Genomic DNA, 22,617 nt, shown 5'->3' on the forward strand with positions numbered 1-22,617 from the left:
TGCCAGTTCCAGAAACTCAAATATGAGAGAGAAAAGAGAAGAACGATATTTTCAAACTTTGCCTTGTGAGTAGATAAAAAAGACCTACAAAGTGTGATTAGATACGTAGCCTTTTCGAAACTCTCTTGTCTAATTTTTAACATGGTATATTCAGTATACAATCAGAAATGTACTTCTCTGTATGTTCAGGACATTTCAGTCTTGGGAGTCTCCCTTTAATAAGAGGATATATTCGCATGTGTATCACCAAATGATAACACCTATTAACTACTTCATAGAAATGAGTTGGCCTAAGGACAGAATGTAGCAAGGGACCATCAGATAGGTTATCTGCAGTTGCAGAAGCTCCAAGAACAAAGAGACAGGTTGTAGAAGCCTCCAAAAAATGTTCACATGACTGAAGGAAAAAACATGAGCTTTGAAGACAGAGATCCATGCTTAGAGTCTAGGAGTACCTTTACCACCCTAGCTTGAGGTTACTTAAGCGTGAAAGTAAGTGATAAAAAGATAACCTATTGCACAATAATATTTGAGTTCCTTCTGTCCTTACCTGACTCTTTAGAAGGAAAGGTTAAGTGGGAGCAGTTCAGAAATCACTTTAATCAATGGAAACTGGGTAGTGAGCATAGCACAAAGAAAAGAAAACTACTTCAATCATAATCAAAACAAGGTTTGTCAGTGCTTCCTTTTGTTAGTAAACTTTTATTGAAACACAACCACACACATTCATTTAAGTATGGCCTGTGTTGATCTTCTGTTACAGTGGCAGAGTTGAACAAGTGTGACAGATACGGCTCATAAGTCTAAAATATTTACTGTCTGGCTCTTTAGAAAAATTTGCATCCCCTGCTCTAAAAAAATCTAGAATAGCTATATTGCCTCACACAATACATTAAGCATTGGAATCAGCAAATGGGAGACCATAAACCCCTAGGAATTGTTTTATGACCATAGGACATATGAAAAAAGCGAAATGCATTTTTGAAATTCGTCACTGACATCAACTCTGAAGCTGTATACAAATTCTAGTTTCTTTCTCATTTTTTTTAACATCTTTATTGGAGTATAATTGCTTTACAATGGTGTGTTAGTTTCTGCATTATAAGAAAGTGAATCAGCTATACATATATATATATCCCCATATCTCCTCCCTCTTGCATCTCCTTCTCTCCCACCCTCCCTATCCCACCCCTCTAGGTGGACACAAAGCACCAAGCTGATCTCCCTGTGCTATGCGGCTGCTTCCCACTGGCTATCTATTTTACATTTGGTAGTGTAGATATGTCCATCCCACTTTCTCACTTTGTTTCAGCTTACCCTTGCCCCTCCCTGTGTCCTCAAGTCCATTTTCTAGTAGGTTTGCATCTTTATTCCCATCCTGCCCCTAGGTTCTTCATGACCATTTTTTTTTGATTCCATATATGTGTGTTAGCATATGGTATTTGTTTTTCTTTTTCTGACTTACTTCACTCTGTATGACTCTAGACTACAAATAACTCAATTTCGTTTCCTTTTATGGCTGAGTAATATTCCATTTTATATATGTGCCACATATGCTTTATCCATTCATCTGTCCATGGACACTTAGGTTGCTTCCATGTCCTGGCTATTGTAAATAGAGCTGCAAAGAATATTGTGGTACATGACTCTTTTTGAATTATGGTTTTCTCAGGGTATATGCCCGTAGTGGGATTGCTGGGTCATATGGTAGTTCTATGTTTAGTTTTTTTAAGGAACCTCCAAACTGTTCTCCATAGTGGCTGTATCAATTTACATTCCCACCAACAGTGCAAGAGGGTTCCTTTTGTCCACGCCCTCTCCAGCATTTATTGTTTGTAGATTTTTAGATGATGGCCATTCTGACCAGTGTGAGGTGATACCTCACTGTGGTTTTGATTTGCGTTTGTTGTCAAGCTGGTTTGCTGGTGTTGAATTCTCTTAGCTTTTGCTTGTCTGTAAAGGTTTTAATTTCTCTGTCGATCTGAATGAGATCCTTGCTGGGTAGAGTAATCTTGGTTGTAGATTTTTGCCTTTCATCACTTTAAATATGTCCTGCTACTCCCTTCTGGCTTGCAGAGTTTCTGCTGAAAGATCAGCTGTTAACTTTATATAGATTCCCTTGTATGTTATTTGTTGTTTTTCCCTTGCTGCTTTTAATAGTTTTTCTTTGTATTTAATTTTTGATAGTTTGATTAATATGTGTCTTGGCGTGTTTCTCCTTGGATTTATCCTGTATGGGACTCTCTGCGCTTCCTGGGCTTGATTGTCTATTCCCCTTCCCATATTAGGGAAGTTTTCAACTGTAATCTGTTCAAATATTTTCTCAGTCCCTTTCTTTTTCTCTTTTTCTTCTGGGACCCCTATAATTCGAACGTTGGTGTGTTTAATGTTGTCCCAGAGGTCTCTGAGACTCTCCTCAGTTCTTTTCATTCTTTTTTCCTTATTCTGCTCTGCAGTGGTTATTTCCATTATCTTATCTTCCAGGTCACTTATCCATTCTTCTGCCTCAGTTATTCTGCTACTGATTCCTTCTAGAGAATTTTTAATTTCATTTTGTGCTGTTCATCATTGTTTGTTTGCTCCTTAGTTCTTCTAGGTCCTTGTTAAACGTTTCTTGTATTTTCTTCATTCTATTTACAAGATTTTGGATCATCTTTACTATCATTCTGAATTTTTTTTCAGGTAGACTGCCTATTTCCTCTTCATTTGTTTGGTCTGGTGGGTTTTCGCCTTTCTCCTTCATCTGCTGTGTGTTTCTCTGTCCTCTCATTTTGCTTAACTTACTGTGTTTAGGGTCTCCTTTTCACAGGCTGCAGGTTCATAGTTCCCATTGTTTTTGGTGTCTGCCCCCAGTGGGTAAGGTTGGTTCAGTGGGCTGTGTAGGCTTCCTGGTGGAAGGGACTGGTGCCTGTGTTCTGGTGGATGAGGCTGGATCTTGTTTTCTGGTGGGCAGGACTGCATCCGGTGGTGTATTTTGGGGAGGGGACTGATGCCTGTGTTCTGGTGGATGAGGCTGGATCTTGTCTTCTGGTGGGGGACTGCATCCAGTGGTGTATTTTGGGTTGTCTGTGACCTTATTATGATTTTAGGCAGCCTCTCTGCTAATGGGTGGGGTTATGTTCCTGTCTTGCTAGTTGTTTGGCATAGGGTGTCTAGCACTGTAGCTTGCTGGTCGTTGAGTGGAGCTGGATATTAGCATTGAGTTGGAGATCTATGGGAGAGCCTTCACCATTTGATATTGCTTGGAGCCGGGGGTCTCTGGTGGACCAATGTCCTGAACTTGGCTCTCCCACCTCAGAGGCACAGGCCTGACACCCGGCTGGAGCACTAAGACCCTGTCAGCCACACAGCTCAGAAGAAAAGTGAGAAAAAAAAGAAAAGGAAGGAAGGAAGGAAGGAAAATAGTTATTAAAAAGTAAAAAAATTAAAAAGTAATAAAAAAAAGAAAGAAGAGAGCAACCAAACCAAAAAACAAATCCACCAATGATAACAAGCGCTAAAAACTATACTAAGAAACAAAAACAAACAAAAAAATGGACAGACAGAACCCTAGGACAAATGGTAAAAGCAAAGCTATACAGACAAAATCACACAAAGAAGCACACACATATATACTCACAAAAAGAGAAAAAGGAAAAAAATATATATATCTAATATAAAAAAGAAAAAAAAGGAAAAGGAAGAGAGCAACCAAATCAATAAACAAATCTACCAGTGATAATAAACTCTAAGTACTAAACTAAGATCAACATAAAACCAGAAACAAATTACATGCAGAAAGCAAACCCCAAGTCTACAGTTGCTCCCAAAGTCCACCGCCTCAATTTTTGAATGATTCATTGTCTATTCAGGTATGACAGAGATACAGTGTACATCAAGTTGATTGTGGAGATTTAATCCGCTGCTCCTGAGGCTGCTGGGAGAAATTTACCTTTGTCTTCTTTGTTGGCACAGCTCCTGGGGTTCAGCTTTGGATTTGGCCCTGCCTCTGCGTGTAGGTCGCCGGAGGGCGTCTGTTCTTCGCTCAGACAGGACGGGGTTAAAGGAGCAGCTGATTAGGGGGCTCTGGCTCACTCAGGCCGCGGGGGAGGGAGGGGTACGGATGCAGGGCGAGCCTGCGGCAGCAGAGGCCAGCATGACGTTGCACCAGCCTGAGGTGCGCCGTGTGTTCTCCTGGGGAAGTTGTCCCTGGATCACGGGACCCTGGCAGTGGTGGGCTGCACAGGCTCCCGGGAGGGGAGGTGTGGATAGTGACCTGTGCTTGCACACAGGCTTCTTCGTGGCGGCAGCAGCAGCCTTAGCATCTCATGCCTGTCTCTGGGGTCTGTGCTTTTAGCTGCAGCTCATGCCCATCTCTGGAGCTCGTTTAGGTGGTGCTCTGAATCTCCTCTCCTCACACACCCTGAAACAATGGTCTCTTGCCTCTTCGGCAGTTCTAGACTTTTTCCTGGACTCCCTCCCGGCTAGCTGTGGCACACTAGCCCCCTTCACGCTGTGTTCACACAGCCAACCCCAGTCCTCTTCCTGGGATCTGACCTCCGAAGCCCAAGCCTCGTTCCCAGCACCCCCACGGCGGGTGAGCAGACAAGCCTCTCGGGCTGGTGAGTGCTGGTCGGCACCGATCCTCTGTGCGGGAATCTCTCTGCTTTGCCCTCCGCACCCCTGTTGCTGTGCTCTCCTCCGCGGCCCCGAAGCGTCCCCCCTCCGCCACCCGCAATTTCCGCCGGCGAGGGGGCTTCCTAGTGTGTGGTAACCTTTCCTCCTTCACGGCTCCCTCCCACTGGTGCAGGTCCCGTCCCTATCCTTTTGTCTCTGTTTATTCCTTTTTCTTTTGCCCTACCCAGGTACATGGGGAGTTTCTTGTCTTTTGGGAGGTCTAAGTTCTTCTGCCAGCGTTCAGTAGGTGTTCTGTAGGAGTTGTTCCACATGTAGATGTATTTCTGATGTATTTGTGGGGAGGATCCACGTAAGGTGATCTCCACGTCTTACTCCTCCTCCATCTTGAAGGTCTCCCTGTAGTTTCTTTTTCTTACTGTCATCACCAAATTAAATATCAGTCAACTCTCCCAGACTCAATTAATGCTAATTGAGATCTTTTCTTATATTTTACTTCTATCAGTCTCTTTCTGATGATATTTAGCCATTTGTTCTTCCACCATTTTCTTAAACTCTTTGAGCTTCTGCAAACATCTCATTTCAAAATGTATGGGAGTATAGTTGACTTACAATGTTTTGTTTCAGGTATAAATCAACGATACTCCAATATGAAATTAAAATTAAATTAAAAAAATTTTTTTAAATAAATAAAATTAAGACTCTGAAAAAAAAAAAGTACAGTGAGATATTCTTTTATATGTGCAGAGGGGCCAACTATCATATACCTTTTGGTATTGACACATGAGTCAACCTCACCAGGATATAAAATAAATGGCTCTCATTGGCTGAAGGCAGATGACATGACATGCTGAGACCATGAAAATAATATACTTCGATAAAGTGTGTGTGTGTGACTGAAGAGAGACTATATATTCAAGAGTAATCATGTGATAATCAGTGATATGTAGGATGCTCAATGCACTGGGGTTTTGAAGGAAAGCAGACTTTGAAAAGTTTTTCTGTAATGTGTCAGTGGGATTATTTCACAGTTTGAAATGGCTTTTAAATTATTTTGGTGATTGGGCTGCAATCATTTGAATACGTTCCATACACCAACAAGGCAACAAGTTAGCTCAGCTTTCTGTGGATTGCCTGTGTCAAATGTGGATAAGGTCTATATATATAAGGTTGTTAGTAGAACCACCTCAGATAATATATGTGAAAGCAGTAAATAAACTCTGATTTTTCTTAAGTGTCTGTTCTTACCATTTCTACATTTACTGTGTTGTCATGGCTAACAGTCGGAAGATTTCCAATATAACCCTGAATTAACTTGATGTGACTGAGTCTTATTTCAATCATCTCCTCATACAAAAGACCATTGAGAGTGTTCTGAGCAAAAGTTGTGTCACTCGTAGAGCCAGGACTTGAAAATCACACACTTTAGGCACATAAAGAGAAAAGGGCAGCATCTCCCGTTTCTGACATGACTTCACATTGTCTTTTGAAAATTTAAGCCTCAGGATCTTTGCACCTGGTCACACACCTTTTTAACAGTAAATGCTTGCTGTTAAAATGATAAACGGATGTTATTAAAACACTTTAATCCATAGTGCACCAAATGTGCCTACTTAAAGACTAGTTTCCCTTCAGAATTTTGAAGAAGATGCCTTTTCAGCTTTTCTTTCTTGGCACAATTCTTAAGAGAATGGGAATATCTATATGCCTGTGTTCCTCTAAGTGTACACCAGAGATAATTTTATATTCCTGTAAAAGCTTCAAGTGACTTTAATTAGATATTCTTAGATAGTAAATAGCTCACCTCTTCCTCTTCTTCCATTCTTCCCAGGGGGTTGTGAGTTTTGCAGAAAGTGAAATGGCAAGGATTGTTTGTATCTCAAGCTGCCTACTTTGCCTTTTCCTGCCCAGTGTTCTCAGAGATGAGATTTTGCAGTACATGTGATTTCTGGGTGAAAAAAATGTGTTACTTCACACATTTTTAAACTTTTTAAAACTTTGTTAGAAACAAAACAAATTTTTGGAAGTCAATAAACAAAGCAAAAACAAAACAAAACAAAAGAATGATTAACTCACATTTTCCTTGTTTTAAAATACACACAAGTCCAGCTCTCTTCAATGATACGAGGATAAAGGTGTTGTAAAGATCCACAGATCTACTTGTGTGTTTTCCTTGAATTCCCTTGCCTCTTGATACTGTAGGTGCTTAAATGTATTCATCATATCAATTTATAAGGTAATGAATCAAATATTGGAATTTTATAAATTTTTAAATTTTACTAAATTTGCTTTGAAGGCATAGCCATTTCCCTTAAATAGCAGAATAATTTTATCGATGTTAACGAAATATAGTTTTGGAAGCCCCAGATGAAGAGACCATAATTTTAGGCTAAGTTACTATGTGAAACATATAAAGCAAATGCTCATTAGAGACACACTAGTTAATAGTCTTAATTAGTCATTTAAAAGCTGTTGGGTATTTGGATCTAACATTTGCTCTCGAATGCTATTCCAGAATCTATGTATAATTCGCAGACTACAATGATATAATACTCAGATAAACTGAGTCCAAAGTGGTGATTCATGTATAAAGTATAGCCACTTTATGTCACTTTTTCACCCTGCTGAGACAGATATATAGGAAGCATCCCTAAAAAAAAAAATGGCAACAAGTAATTTTCCTCACCAAAGGCCTGAACCTCATACTGGTTTTGCTTTCTCTTCAGATTTACACTTCTCAACTTCAGTTTTAATTTGCTAGAACAACAAAGGAGCTAAATCCTCTACTTTTAACAAGTTCCTCCTATGTGCCTGAATAGCAGTGAGCTAGCAGTAAGTTCTGACTTTTTTGACAACTCCCATTGCCAAGTGCAAGCTATTTAGAAGTGGCTACAAAGTGAAAATAAATACCTGGTTTCCCATAGACAGTCCTCTGAAATGCCATCTATCATTTGTAATTTCTGTGACGGTATTTGCTGGTTATGATTTATCACCTCGCGACTGCGTGAGTCAGCCGTAAAATGTCCATGACTCAATGGCATGTAACAAAAGCAATCAGGAAAGTGACATCTGAGTGAAGGGTTGGTGGATGTGTTTGAACAAGATTTCACTAACTTAAAGAACAAAGGCAAAGTAACTCCCCCAACTTTTGAAATCTTAGGAAGTCAGCATTTCAGTTCTTTCTCTTCATTAGTTAATACCTGTAAACTTGGGGGAAAATAACTATCAATTGGAAATAAACAACAAATATGGATTTATAGAGGGTGACAGTATGGATTTATTCTTATTCTGCACTTAATTTTTTCCATGTGTTCAGAATAGCCTTTCCCTAATCTTGCAAATAAACTTCCTACTGCTTTTAAATTTCCTTGCTTCCTCCCTGTTCTTTCCTAGGTGGTAAATTGGCAGCAAAATGAATTTATTCTTTCATTGAATATTTACTGAATCACCTGTATTAGGCATGTATAAGACAGTGAGGTTGAAGCAATGAGCAAAACATGCCCTCTTTCTTAAGGAGATTTCAGTCTGATGAAATGAGTAAAATGGGTCATATTTACTTTTCTAGGTTTAGTGCTATTAACCTTGAATGAGAAAATGTCCATTTTCAAGTCTCACAGAATATTTCATATACAAGCAACTTGACTTTGCAACACTTGAATATTTATTTCAAACCACAGCTATCCTCATATGGAAAAGTGGGACAAAGGTCGGCCTGGTGACTGGAATATGACTGGCCATCTGGGCATCTGCTCTTCTTAGTCCTGTGGACTCTCCAGTTTATGTTAGATTCTTATTAGTTCTTTGTTTTGCAAATGATGTTTAACCTCCTTTGAGCTAAGAAGAGAAATAATGGATGAACTTCTTGAAAGTTTTAACACAGGAGCTCAGTTCATTGGTTATAAGTATTATCCAACAGCATTAGCCAGAAATTGTGATATGCTGCTCATGGCATCCAAGGGAAATTGGGAAAGAAAAGATAGAGTTCTCAAGGAAAAGTTACTGTCATTAATGGAGACGTAATTTAAGCAAAACTTCAAAATGAAGATGAACTCTGCAAATAATAACTATGGTTATTCATTTTGGTGTTGGCAACACTCAGGATAGTATCTGGAACAGAATGGTAATAATGATACCGTCTATCCTTTGTTGAACCCTTCCTGGGTGTTGGCCATTGTGCTAAGTATTGAGTGAGAAGTATTAATGGCCTGAGTCTATCTTACAGAAAGATTAGAGGGGTGTAAAGATGAGCTGATAGAGCCTGCAGAAGTTGATATAATAATTTTGGAAGAACTTGTCCCAGCCTTCCAGTCCTCAGGAGGGAAGGATGCTGAACAAGAAGAGAATAGAGACAGTACTTTGGAATGGTGTGCATCATTTCAACTGTAAGAGTAAGTGTAGCCAAGAACGCAACAAGAATTTGATTAAGAAGAATGATTAACTCCCGGCACAGCTAGGCCAAGCATACTTCATTCTTGATTGGCCTGAGAACAGGACACCACCTCATGACAGCAATAATATAATGAAAACACAAGCAGATTAAATAATCAGTTTGGGTATAGATGCATCTTCATCTACCTTTAGGAAAGGTCTGGAAAAGAATTTAGAACACAGGTTAAGAATGAGGTCATGAAGAGAAAATATGACCTATGTATACAAGTATTAACCTGAGCCTAAACACTAGAGGAATATTTTTAGTACTGATCAATTACTGCTTTTATCACCGGCTTGGCTGAAGTCCATATGGGGCATTAAATCGTGCAACTACTTTTTCAAGTAGACTAACCCAATCTACTCTTGGATTGGAGCTTAGGAAGAAACGTTAGGAAACAGAAACTCAGGATCGGGAAAAGTTTGATGTGCTTGCTTTCTCTGTTGGAACAGGTTTCAAGTAATCTAAGTCTCTTGAAACATTCTCTCTGGCATAGGAGGCACAATGTAGGAGGCACAATGTTTAGGAAATCAACACCAAAGGCTTCACATAGAAGATTTTGTGTAGTCCTCAAATCAACTGTACCGTGTATAAGTTATAATTCCCATTTTATTGATGGGTTAACCAAGGTTTAGAGAAGTTAGGTGACTTGTTCAGGGTCACAATAACTAGATTAGTAGCACCAACTTCATATACTTCAGACCTGGTTTTAAAGTGGGAAGGGAGGGATAAAGTAGGAGACTGGGATTGACATATGTACACTACTATATATTAAACAGGTAACTAATAAGGACCTACTGTATAGCACAGGGAACTTGTCTCAATACTCTGTAATGACCTATATGGGAAAAGAATCTAAAAAAGAGTATAGGTATGTATATGTAAAACTGACACACTTTGTTGTACAGCAGAAACTAACACAGCATTGTAAATCAACTGTACTCGGATAAAAATTTTTTTAAAAAGTGAACCATGAACAAATGGCCATAAATAAGCAATGTCTTAAGAGACTGTGACTGGTTTTCAAAGGAGTCAAATTAATTTTTATCAAAGGTAGGGAAGTGGTAAAGAGAAGATCAAGGTAGGTTATCAGATGATTTTGGTTAGATAGAAGTTCTGGCATTAAAGATAAAGTGATTGAAGACTGACACAGAAATTCTAGGGAGAAATTCTTGGGCTTCCCTGGTGGCGCAGTGGTTGAGAGTCCACCTGCTGATGCAGGGGATGCGGGTTCGTGCCCCGGTCTGGGAAGATCCCACATGCTGCGGAGCGGCTGGGCCCGTGAGCCATGGCTGCTGAGCCTGCACGTCCGGAGCCTGTGCTCCGCAATGGGAGAGGCCACAACAGTGAGAGGCCCGTGTACCGCAAAAAAAAAAAAAAAAAAAAAAAAAATTCTAGGGAGAAATTCTTGACCACACTAGAGGAACAGAGCTTGTCAGGGTAAATAAGGATCTATGGCTTCCAGGCAACTGGCTAGAGAACACAAAGAGATCATACCCATAAAATCTAACATGTTAGCTGTGATTTCATCCAACATCACAGCTCTCTCACTGTTAAAGACGTCCTGCTAATGTAAATGTAAATGAGACTGAGGAATTAGTTCCACAAATCGAGCTACCAATGAATTAACCCCTCTTACCTTCCACAGTACATTGTCCTCAAGCCCAAGGGTCCATTAACTGAACACACAAATGGAGCTTCACAACCCTCAAAATCTTCTCTGTATGCTGCGCCCAGATGCTCACAGTGTTCTTCCCCTGTGACCACATGGAAAATCCTCCTGGCATTTAAGATCATCTCCCTCAAGCCTTCCTGTCAGAAAGAGAACAGCCCTAAGTGAAATGCTGCAAATCAATGAGCTGGTAAACCAGCTATAGAAACAGTGTGTTACAGCCCATCAGACCTCTGAAAGTCTCCCACTTTGAAGATATAAGAATGAAAGAGACATATCTGAACTAAAACCCAGAGAAGCATTTGCTATGCAGGCAAGTTCAGATGACCTTTTTAAATGACAAGAATATTTCACTTCTGATTCTGACCTCAGAAACAGATTTCAAACTGAGTTTCAGTAAGGAGGCTATAAATTATAGTAATAAAATACAATAGAGCCAACAATTATTGAGAACTTGGGTGCCTGGCACTGAGCTAAGTGTATAACATGCATGGTATCATTTAATCCCTTACACCTTCCTAATAGGTTGGTATTATTTTTAATGTCATTTTACAGAAGTGGAAGGAGGCATTCCTCTGCTTCTGTAGTGAAGTGAAGTGAAGCATTCTCCCCAAGATAACAGAATTGGTTTTACAGCCAGATTCAAATGCATATCCGTATGGGTACAAAGTCTTTGTTCTTCAAACACTGGACCACACTGCTTCAAAACGAAGACCAGAAACCAACACAGAGACAGTGGGTCACTTCTCAGTACCTACTGTATGCTGGGTACTCTATCAAGAAAAATATTCATAATAGTAAGGATACTCTAGTGTCAACAAGGCCTGTCTAGGACATGTTGGAACTCAACTCATGAGAGAGTCTGATTAATTTCTCTGAGGTAAGAGTTGTTCTGGGAGGCAGGATCCAATTCTGATTGTTTAATAAGGACTAAATTTATCCAGAGACAAAGGTGAAATGGGAAACATTCTGTACAAGAAATGACAGGTGCTGCTTGAAGGGAGAAGACAGAAGAATTGTGTATAATCTCCTTTGGGTTTTCAAATAAACCACTGGGCTAAAAGTATGCTTGGAATAGATCAGATGGAGAGAAGCATCCTGGATCTTGGAAACCACTGAACAGTCGTGGGCTGGAGGACTGTGGACTGGTAGGCTTGATTGCAGCATCAATACACTGAAATATTTATGTTACTTAATAGGAGACTGTTATTCTTTCACTTTTTATAAGAGAAATACAATTGACCTTTGGGAAGTCTGATGACAGGAAAACAAGTATAAAGTGATGGCTGGCCTTATCAAGTTTAAATATTTGAAAAGGTATAATTCATGTAAATGTTTAGCCTTTTTTTAATTGTGCAAGGGCAAAACCTGCCTAGGTTGGTATTTACTTTTCTAATTAGAAAAGCTTGAGTGATGTGAACAATTAAGATAATACAATACCTTTACAAGATAATTAATCTTTTCTTTGGGATTCATCTTACCACATCCCAAGCTGATGTGATTTACCTCCCAGTTAAGGATATGTTAGAATGTAATTGGAGCCATTTGCTCTGACTGTCAGAGAAGAAAAGATCATGGAATTTGCATCTCATGTATCTAGAAATTAAAACTGAAGGACTGACCACTTGACACCACAGAAGTTCCCGAAGTGAAGCCTGCTGAGCTCAATTCGTTGTGGTGGCTAAATGAATCCTCTATTCAATTTGAATGCATGATGAAACTCCTATTAGAACATTGCAGTGTAATAATCGACAACATAGTGAAACTGCCAAAGACAAAACGCAAATACCTCTCTACTGACCCTTCAGAACTATACTCTGTACTTAGAAAGAAGCAAATACCACTGCCAGACATGTAGCATTCCCCTTTATTCTACCTCCCCTCTACCCATCAGGGAATGCTGAGACATTCTTTTGGATACCCATTCCTTTAGAATCAAACACTTGAAATTCAGCAGCAATGGTAGGTTGCAGAATTTGGAATGGTATATAGATTCAACTAGCAAGAGTATTTGAAAATTACTACTACTATCTCCTAACACTCTCACTTCATAACAGAAATGTATTTTTAGTATTAAAAATTTGGAGGGATATTATCTTAGGGTAACAATTTCATAGAGTAATTTAGCTTCATCAAACAAAACTGATGCTTTTAGTTTTGGGGGTTTGCTTCTGATCTGTGAAAACTTGATTAGGCATTAGCACTGATCTTTGGAAATTACTAATCTACATACACCGGCTTTTTAAAATAATTAACCTCTCAATCCATTATAATTTGGCCTCTAATCCTTTTAGGATGTATGACTAGTAATGTCTTCAGTTGCTGACTCAGTGGTCTCTTGTCTCCTTAATCTAACTGGAGCTCTCATCAGCGTTTGCTATAGGTTGTCCCTTCTTCCATCTTGAAAAACCTCTCTTTTTAATTTCAAGTACCCCACACACAAGAGTAGGTTTCCTCTCTGGTGTCATTTTTTCTAATTCCCCTCTTTAGTATCCTCTTCGTTTATTGTTGAAAGGCTTTTGTTTTTGGGGGGTTTGTCTTAATTCCCCCTTCCTTTCTTACTGTGCACACTCATCCTGGATAATCTTTCATATTCCCATGGCTTTAACGAATCACAAATCTTGACACCTAGGCCACACCTCACTTCTGAGTATCATATCTGTATCTCCAACCATTAGATATGTCTACTTGAATGCCACCAAAACACTTCAAACTTACAAAGTCCCCAAATGAACTCATCATTTCTCCCTGTCCTTTTGAGATCCCCGACTTCTATAAGTAGAATTACTGTCTCCCATTGTCCAAGTCACAAACCTAGATATCGTTTGACTCAGTTACCAAGGCCCATTATTTCTGCCTCTTAAGTCAGGCCACCATTACCTTGAGCTTTGATTCCTTCTACAGCTAGCTAAATAGTGTTCCCCACCACCAACTTCATCCAACCATTCTCTGCACTGTAACCAGAGCATGTTTTTAAAGCATACGTGATTATTCCACTTACTGCCGATGCTCCAATGGCTCCCCCATTTTCCTCTGGATAAGGTCCAGACTCCTTGACCGGGCTTATAAAAACCCTGTGCCACTCATGAGCTGTTCCTTATAGCTCCAGCTGACTAATTGTTCTACAATCTCTTTTATCCCTCCTTCTACCTGCATTCAACATTAGAGAATGTTCAACTTGTTTCATATACATATGTGATTCTAATCAATGCAATGGTTTTTATTTCTCTTTACTGAAATACTTGTAGAGACCAAGGATATGTATTTTACAAAATTATAATGATGCAATGAAATATAGCAGTCAGGAGCATGGACTTTAAAATCACAAACCTGGGTGTTAATCCTGACTTCTCTAAATTATATCCACGTAATCATATTAGTCAACTACTTCAAGCCTTAATTTCCTCATATGTAAAATGGGGATAATATTACTACGTGTGTTTCTAGAGTTGCTATTTGGATAACATGAGGTAATGCTAGTTAAATAAAATTGGTCCTATAGTGTTGTTGTAGTTTTTGTTTTTGTGTGTAAAGCATTTAAACTACTTAATCTAATATTCTCCATAATTTTTATTTAACCTCATCTCTCCTCACATATTAAAGTAAACCTTTTCTACTATTACCTATCCTGGACAATCTCAGGCCCCAAATAGACAATATTAGTTCCTTCCTGTTTGGGCTATTTTCCCATCTGGAACTCATTCTTCTCTTCCTCCAACTTGCTGATTGAAATTCCACTTTTCTCATTTAGGTTAGTTTAGGTTCCTCCTTCTCCGTGAAGCCTTCTCAGATGTCTATTATTCACCTGGATCTTTCCTTTCTCAGAGCTCCTCTGATAATTGATGCTATAGTACACACGTTGTCTTAGTTCTTCAATCACTTCACATGTATAAAAAAATCAACCTCCTTCACCTCTCTCAGCAGCATCTTGTGTCTGGATGAATACATATTTGAACTGAATTTCTGAGTGGCCTCTACAATGCATCATCCTTTTCCTATCCCCCACCCCCTTTGACAGGTACTTTCAACTACTATTTCTAGATCCTTATATTAAATGTTACTTGTTAATGATGATACTGAACTTTCTTCTTTTTTTTAAGCACATACACAAAAAAGAAATGGCACTTTTAAGTTTGCTTGTTTTCTTTTACTTACAATTGAAACTCTAGCTTCTGCAGTTTACCCCAAAACAAAAATTTCACAGTGATCCCTGAATCTTACCCTCTTTGGATGTCTTGTAGGTTTATGATTACTCTGCATTTTCAAAATTTTTAACCTGCCTGGAACAGTTTTACAGGTGTCATTCTTTCTCAGGAAAGGTAGATTTTTATTACCTTACAAGGATGACAAATGCAAGTCCGCAGCATAATATAATTTTATTAAACACATTAAATGCTCAGCATCTCTCCTCTACACCATTTGCTATGGTGGACAGATACCCTTGCCAAGGAAGGGAGGGCTATTGAGGTGATGGAATGTGAATTTTTTTTTCCTGTACCATTTTCTCTTAAAATTCTAGCTTTAGATAGCAGATCACATCTCCACAGAGGAATGCAGGCCTCCCTTTACATTCTCTCTTTCTATACAAGTCAGACACTATAAATTTCTTATTTCTTTCTCTAAACTTCCTCATCCTCTTAATCACCATTAAAAGTTTCTTTCCAGAAAACTGTCTTTTAGGTAGCATTTTGCTTTGCATCAAAATCAGAAATCTAATCATGGTGGGTCTTGAAAACCATGCAAATATTCACTTGAATATAGACATTTCTCTTTTGCCTTTTGCCAGGACTGTTTATGGTTAGTTTCAAAAAAGATTTGGAACTTCTCAGGTTATGGACTAAAAAGCATTTTTCATTTTCCGGCTCCTTCCTTTATGTGGAAAGAATTGATATCTTTGAAAATAAAAAAGGAGATGTGCCATTTTGGTATAGGTTTTATATTATAAAGTTCTAGATTTTGCACTATGTCCAAAATGACAAGGAGTTGTTTTAAAAGTCAGCTTCCATGAAGTACCTTGGAGAAGTGTGTGTGTGTGTGTGTGTGTGTGTGTGTGTGTGTGTGTCTGCTTCTCGTGGAAGCAGAGAATAGGTAGGGCTTTACTTTCTACCCAACAATAAACAAAGCAATGTTAAGTCTGTTAAATTTTACTCTTTTACTGACTCCCTCTTTAAGATGGTCAAAAAGAAGAATTCTGTAGCAAATGGTTTAAAAAGCCCAAAATAGTAAGAATAATTTCAGTTGATCAAAACAGCATGGGACATGTTATATGTGACCAAGCATGCTTTTGATACCAGTTCCCTAAAAGGAATTTGCATTTTGAATTTTTCAGACTGAACTACTTAAAATGTGAACTGAGTCTGTTATTCCTGTGGGCATCTCCTCTGTCGTTGGTTTTAGTGATTACTCTGTCACTTCTTCTTTAATTTCTATACTTTAATGAGGACATGCAAGTGTGCCTATGGAATTTTCCTATTAATGTCAGAGTGATTTAAGAACTGACCATAGTGTAAGAGAAAAAAACCTCTCTTCCAGGTTCAGCCTTCTATTTAATTCTGTAGCTAGTGACAGAGCTGAGAGCCACTTGATAGGGAGATTCAGCTTCTGCTCCAGGCGCTTCCTCTGGGACCTTTGGGATAGAACTAAGCACAGCTATCTATAAATCAGCTTGTCCATTTCTGGGCCACCCAGCGTAATTGGAAGCACTGACTCTAGGCCATTTCACCCTTGGGTAGGAATGATGAAGTCGGGGTTTCTAATAATTGCATCTGATTACTGTCTCCAGTTTGAAGATAGAGAATGAAGCAAAAATGAATGAGCATGTCCATCCCATGTGGGGTTATTTGGGGGCAGTTATCATGAAGGAAGGAATCTTTGGTTTGACTTGAGATTCCTCTTTAATTTCTTTTTTAAAAAAATAGGTGAAACGTTTAATTTTCAGAGTAGGAAATCATACTTAGCATCTTTGTTATAGGATTCCCCTGTACAAACAATGCAACAGACAGAAACCGTATAGGTGATGGTCTTCAGGCCATCAACATGCTCTTACACTTGTCACGAGAAGGGTTAGCCAATCTTATATTGATAAATATCAGGAAGAAGATCTTAGATGAATGATAGAATCCAATACAGATGACTACAATGTTCAAGTATATGTGTTCCATTTGTGTTAAAATAATCTTTAATATTCCAAGTGAAAACAACAAAACAATAATAAAGTTGGGCTTGGGTTTAAACCATTTTAATGTAAGTCTGATCCTTGTATGCAGTAATGATAATAGTATCCTATTGGGAAAGAGTGAATTGTATTTAAACAATAATTGCAGACAAGTGACATGTAAATCAATATGTGAAAAGGCATCAAGCTGCATAGATTATTCATTTTCTGCTATGTTCTTCTCTGGGTTCATGCTCTGAAAATATGATTTATAGTGTGGTTTTAATGAGTAACGTTCTTTTGGATATGACTGTTTCATAGAAGTTAATAAGGTTTAATTCTAGTAGTACCGAACACTTTAAAAATGTGACTATGAAATTACCACAAAACTGAATTTGTTTTAGAGAAATGATGAAGATGCACATGTAAGAAGTTTATAAATATTATGTTACTTTGGAAACAGTTACTAATTTGTTGTACAAAGTGATGCATTTTTTATATGGAAAAAAGCGACAATTTTATTTTTAAAGATGACTTTAAATCCATAGTCATGCTTCTTTTCATAATTGAATGAATCTTTTGCCTTTTACTAAAGATTCATGAGGGGAGGGAAAAGCATGACTGTTGCTTCAATTTTTTGAGGGCTTGTGGGAATAAACAAGGCTGGAAAAATAAAAGATGACTTTAAAATATACAAAAAGGACAGGTGCTGAGACACAGAAGGAACTTGGTCTAGATTCTGTAACGCTGCACCAGGGGACAGAAAATAATAGAGGAACAGTTGTTTGTTCTGCACGTCAGTGGAAATCAGTGTGGAATTTGATGCAATCTGAACCCATAAACCAATTTATAAAATTCTTGGTGTAATGAATTCTCTTGCCCAATCAGGCATAAAGGCTGAGCTTTATACTAATTTTGACATGGTGGTAGAATATAATATCTGTACTTGATAGTACAGATGAAGGAACTGAACTGTGCTTTAACACCAGAGATTAGCAGAAATCTTGTGAAGTTCTCAGCCATTAAATGTGTGTATTTGAATAATTCCTACCACAATCTTAATGTCAAGAAGACCCTAGCTGACATCTGGGTTAAGTTGAGTTTAATTAAAATATGTTAATAATTTACCCTATTAAGAATTACAGACAGAAATATGTTTTTCTTTGAAACATAAGAATGAAATTTTACCTATTTAAGGTATACAAATGAGCACTCTAAATAAAGCTTAGTCTATATATAGTCTATATATATATATGAGTACAAGAAGATGATTAATATGGAGTTACCATCATTTCAGTTACTAACACCTGGTCTACTTGATAACTCTGGTAATTACATGTAAAAATACTAAGTCTGATCAGTGGCCTCAAGGAAAAAAACAGACTACAGCTAAAATCCACTTAAATTTCTTTATAATTCTGTAAAGCAGTAAACTGATTTTATAATATCATGCCTTTAGAGAATCTTTATTACATTAACTATGACATAATATCTTTTTCCTTAAACAAATTTTTAATGTTTCTAGATGTGTACAGTTAAAATCTCATATATTAACACTAACAGGAAGAAGAGAAAGCTATAATTATTGAAATATAAATGAATAATGAAAGATTTTAATTACAGAATAATAAAAAATGAGTGTCCTTTTAAATCAGGCATAAAATAGAGATGTCTTCAAATTAACTACTGGGTATCCTAGAAAATGCAATAAGATAAGAAAAAATATATATATAAGAAGAAATTGAAAAAGAGACAAAGCAGTTGTTATTTGTGGATTATATGATAATGCACATATTGACTCTAAAAGAATTTGCAGATAAAATATTAGCATTAGAGAGTTCAAGGTTACAAGATCTGAGATATGAATACAAAAATCACCAACATTCCTATATGTCAGCAATAACCAATTAGAAAATAAGAGATCCTACTGGTAAAAATGTAAAATGTATGAAGAAATATGTCTAACAAAATATGTACAAGAACCTTATGTAGCAAATTATAAAGCACTTGCAGAACACAGAAGTCAAACTCCTTAAATCAATAACTAAATTCAAAGTGATTTCAGTCAAAATCACAACTGGGTTTTTCACAACACATAACAAACCAATTGCAAAGTTCATATGAAATAACAGAAGATGGAGTAGATGCAGGTCTCCCTATTTGTTCCATTAAATACAGCTAAAACCTTGCAAATTACATATTTAAACACACACACACGCACACACACACACACAAGAAAACTCTGAAAGAGAGAGAAGGTAGGCAAGCTAGGAACATTGGGACCTGATTAGCCATATTGTAGCATGTTCCTAGAGTTTTCTTTTTGCCTCATATATCTTGGACTGAGTGAAGAAACTTTCAACCTAGAAATGCCAGTGGGTAAAGACAAATTTTAAAAAGAGCCCCACAAAAAGTTTACTCTCTCTTGTCAAAGGATTAGGAAAGGGGCACCCTAGTAAAGCAGAAAACTTTTAGACAATGTTTGCCCTATTGCAGCGAAACACCCCAGAGAAAACTGTTGCCCTATTCCTACTCCCATAAGTCATCAGAAAAGTAAAAACTAAAGAGACTGTCAAGACTGGCATGTTTGTGGAACAACCAGATAGAACTTTCATCTGTTGCTGATGACAGTCTCATTTAATTTAACCACTTCAGATAGCAATTTGGGAATATTTAGTGAAGCTGAAGATGGGCATACACTTTCACATAGCAATTTTACTTTTAAGTGTATCCCTAGTTAATAACTAATACATATACATAAGAAAACAAGTACAAGAATTTTTATTCTAGAACTATTGGTGTGATGGTTAATTTTCATGTGTCAATTTGACTAGACCATGGGGTGACCAGATATTTGGCTAAACATTATTTCAGAGTGTGTCTATGAGGGTGTTTCTGGATGAGATTAGCATTTGAATCAGTAGACTGAGTAAAGCGGATAACTTCCCACAATGTGGGAGGACATCATCCAATCGGTTGAGTGCTTGAATAGAACAAAAAGGTGACAAAAGGGAGAATTCAGGCTCTTTCTCTGCCTGACCACTTGAACTAGGACATTGGTCTTCTCCTGCCCTCATAATGGGACTTATACTCTGTGTCTGTGTATACTATACATCTATATCTATGTATCTATCTATGAACCTATGTATCTGTCTCCTATTGATTCTGTTTTTCTGGAGGACCCTAACAAAACTGGCTTTTTTTTTTTTAAGGTGGCTATAACTATATCAATAGCCTATCAGCAAGAAATAAATTTATAAAATATATTAAATAATCCTTTGTATAAATACCAGTTACAATAAACTAGAACTGCGCAGATATATGTCTCATAAAAATATTAATTGAAATAAAGAAGATGAATGTATGTACAGGACAATATTATTTATGGAACGGTTTATGTTGTACAGTATGACACCACACTTTTAAGATGTCTATGTTTTACATGAACTGATACAAAATTAACCGTAGATGACATATGAAAAAGTTAAAAATATATTTTAATCACTGTGGCAACTACTTAAAATGAAAATAAGCATAAGTAAAAGCCAATGTAAAAATTAAAATGGAAATTAACCTGATGTTACTGAAACACAACTCTGTGTTTGTCAGTGTGGATTGGGAGTCCTTCCCCACTTTTCCAAATTCTCCCCAAAATGTGGAGTTTAAGGTGCTGATGTGTGTGTATTAAACTAGAAAGCCTGGGGAAAAAATGGAATTTAAAAAATTAAAGTTTTAAAAAACAGGCAAGGAGAAACCAAAGAACAAAACAACAGCAGCAACAACAAAGGAAAGGAGACAGTAGAAAACAAAGTGGTAGAAGCAAACCAAGCTTATCAATAAGCACTTTAAAGGTTAATGGACTAACTAATTAAAAGGCAGAGAGTGTCAAAATGATTTTAAAAAACAGGATCTAACTACACCCTGTCACAATGTGCTCTATTTAATTATCTTACAATCATCATTTCATAGAGTGATTGTGAATTGTCTCCAACTCCCAAATACTACAAAGGCTATAATATAAATCAGTGCAATTGTACCGTAAATCTAAAAGTAACAACCACCTTCATGCTTTCTTTTTTTATTTTTCTTTTTGTTTTCACTCATCTCTAAGATGTTGTCCCCAGGGTACAGCATCTCCAACTATATTCTGCTCTTTTATTCCAATTGCCAGAAGAGAGCTCTGAGTAGCCCACCTCCTGGCCAGCGTATTTTTTTTTTCTAATTCTTTTATTGTGGTAAAATACACATAATATAAAATTTACCATTTTAGTGTTAAATAGATTCATAATGTTGTGCTGCCACCATGACCATCATCACCAGAAGTCTTTTCATTTTGTAAAACTGAAACTCTATACCCATTAAATAATAACTGTCCATTCCCATTTACCCGCAGCCCCTGGAAACTGCCATTCTACTTTTAGTTTCAACGAGTGACTACTCTAGGTACCTCATGTAAGTGGAATCATACAGTATTTGTCTTTTTGTGACTGGCTTACTTCACTTAGCATAATATCCTCAGGGTTCATCCATGTTGTGCATATGTCAGAATTCCCTTCCTTTTTAAGGTGGAATAATATTCCCTTGTATGTCTAGTCATCCCTCAGTATCCTTGGAGGATTGGTTTCAGGAGTCTCTGCAAATACCAAAATCCATGGATGTTCAAGTTCCTTATATAAAATGGCATAGTACAATGAATATAGTTGGCCCTCTGTATCTGCGGATTTTGCACCCATGGATTCAATCAACAGTCAGTTTTGGTTGGTTGAATCTGCAGAGGCAAAGCCTGCAGATACATAGGACCAAATGTATACACCACAGTTTGTTTATCCAGTCATCTGTCAATGCTACTATGAACATGAGTGTACAAATAACTCTTCCAGGCATTCTTTCAATTCTACACCTGGAATTAGAACTGCTGGACATATGATAATTCTACTTTTAATTATTTGAAGAACCACCATACTGCCTTTCACAGTAGCTTTACCATTTTACATCCCTACCAATAGTGTATTGGATTCCATTTTCTCCACATCCTTACCAACACTTGTTATTTTCTCTGTGTCAGTTTATTTGTTAGACAGTATTCATCCTAATGGATTTGAATAAGTACCTCATTGTAGTTTTGATTTTCATTTTGGTAATGAACAATGATGCTAAACATCTTTTCACATATGTGTTGGTCATTTGTATGTCTTCTTTGAGAAATATCTATTCAAGTCCTTTGCCCATTTTTTGAATAACATTCTTTGTTTTTTTTGTTGTTGAGCATTAGGAGATCTCTCTATATTGTAGACATTAATCCCTTATCAGATAAATGATTTGCAAATATTTTATCCCATTCTGTGTGTTACCTTTTTACTTGGTTGATAGTCTTTTGATATACAAAACTTTTTAGTTTTCAGCGCAATTTGTCTTTTTTTCTTTTGTTGCCTGTGCCTTTGGTATCATATTCAAGGAATCATTGCCAAATTCAATATTGTGAAATGTTTGCCCTATGTTTTCTTGAAGAGTTCGATAGTTTTAAGTTTTACATTTAGATCTTTGATCCACTTTAAATTAATTTTATATATGGCGTTAGGTAGAGATCCAACTTCATTCTTTTGCATGTGGATGTTCAGTTTTCCTAGCAACATTTGTTGAAAATACTGTCCTTTCTTCACTGAAAGGTCTTGGCACTTCTGTCAAAAATCATTTGATCATATATGTGAAAGTTTATTTTTCTGGGCTCTCTATTATATTCCTTTGGTC

At 37.4% G+C, this 22,617-nt stretch overlaps 1 long non-coding RNA gene and 1 other non-coding gene across 2 annotated transcripts in view; both read left to right on the forward strand.

Moving 5' to 3' along the window:
• LOC111185548 (uncharacterized) overlaps positions 1-22,617 on the forward strand; it is a 519,315-nt gene that overhangs the window by 395,759 nt on the left and 100,939 nt on the right. The window lies entirely within an intron of this gene.
• Positions 17,414-17,534, forward strand: LOC115803301 (U5 spliceosomal RNA). The gene has a single exon (XR_004023985.1). It is a non-coding gene; the product is annotated as a U5 spliceosomal RNA (small nuclear RNA).

Source organism: Delphinapterus leucas, chromosome 3 (genome assembly GCF_059928025.1).
Source record: "Delphinapterus leucas isolate spDelLeu-1000000601 "Yukka" chromosome 3, BTC_Dleu_Yukka2, whole genome shotgun sequence".
Taxonomy (NCBI): Eukaryota; Metazoa; Chordata; class Mammalia; order Artiodactyla; family Monodontidae; genus Delphinapterus; species Delphinapterus leucas.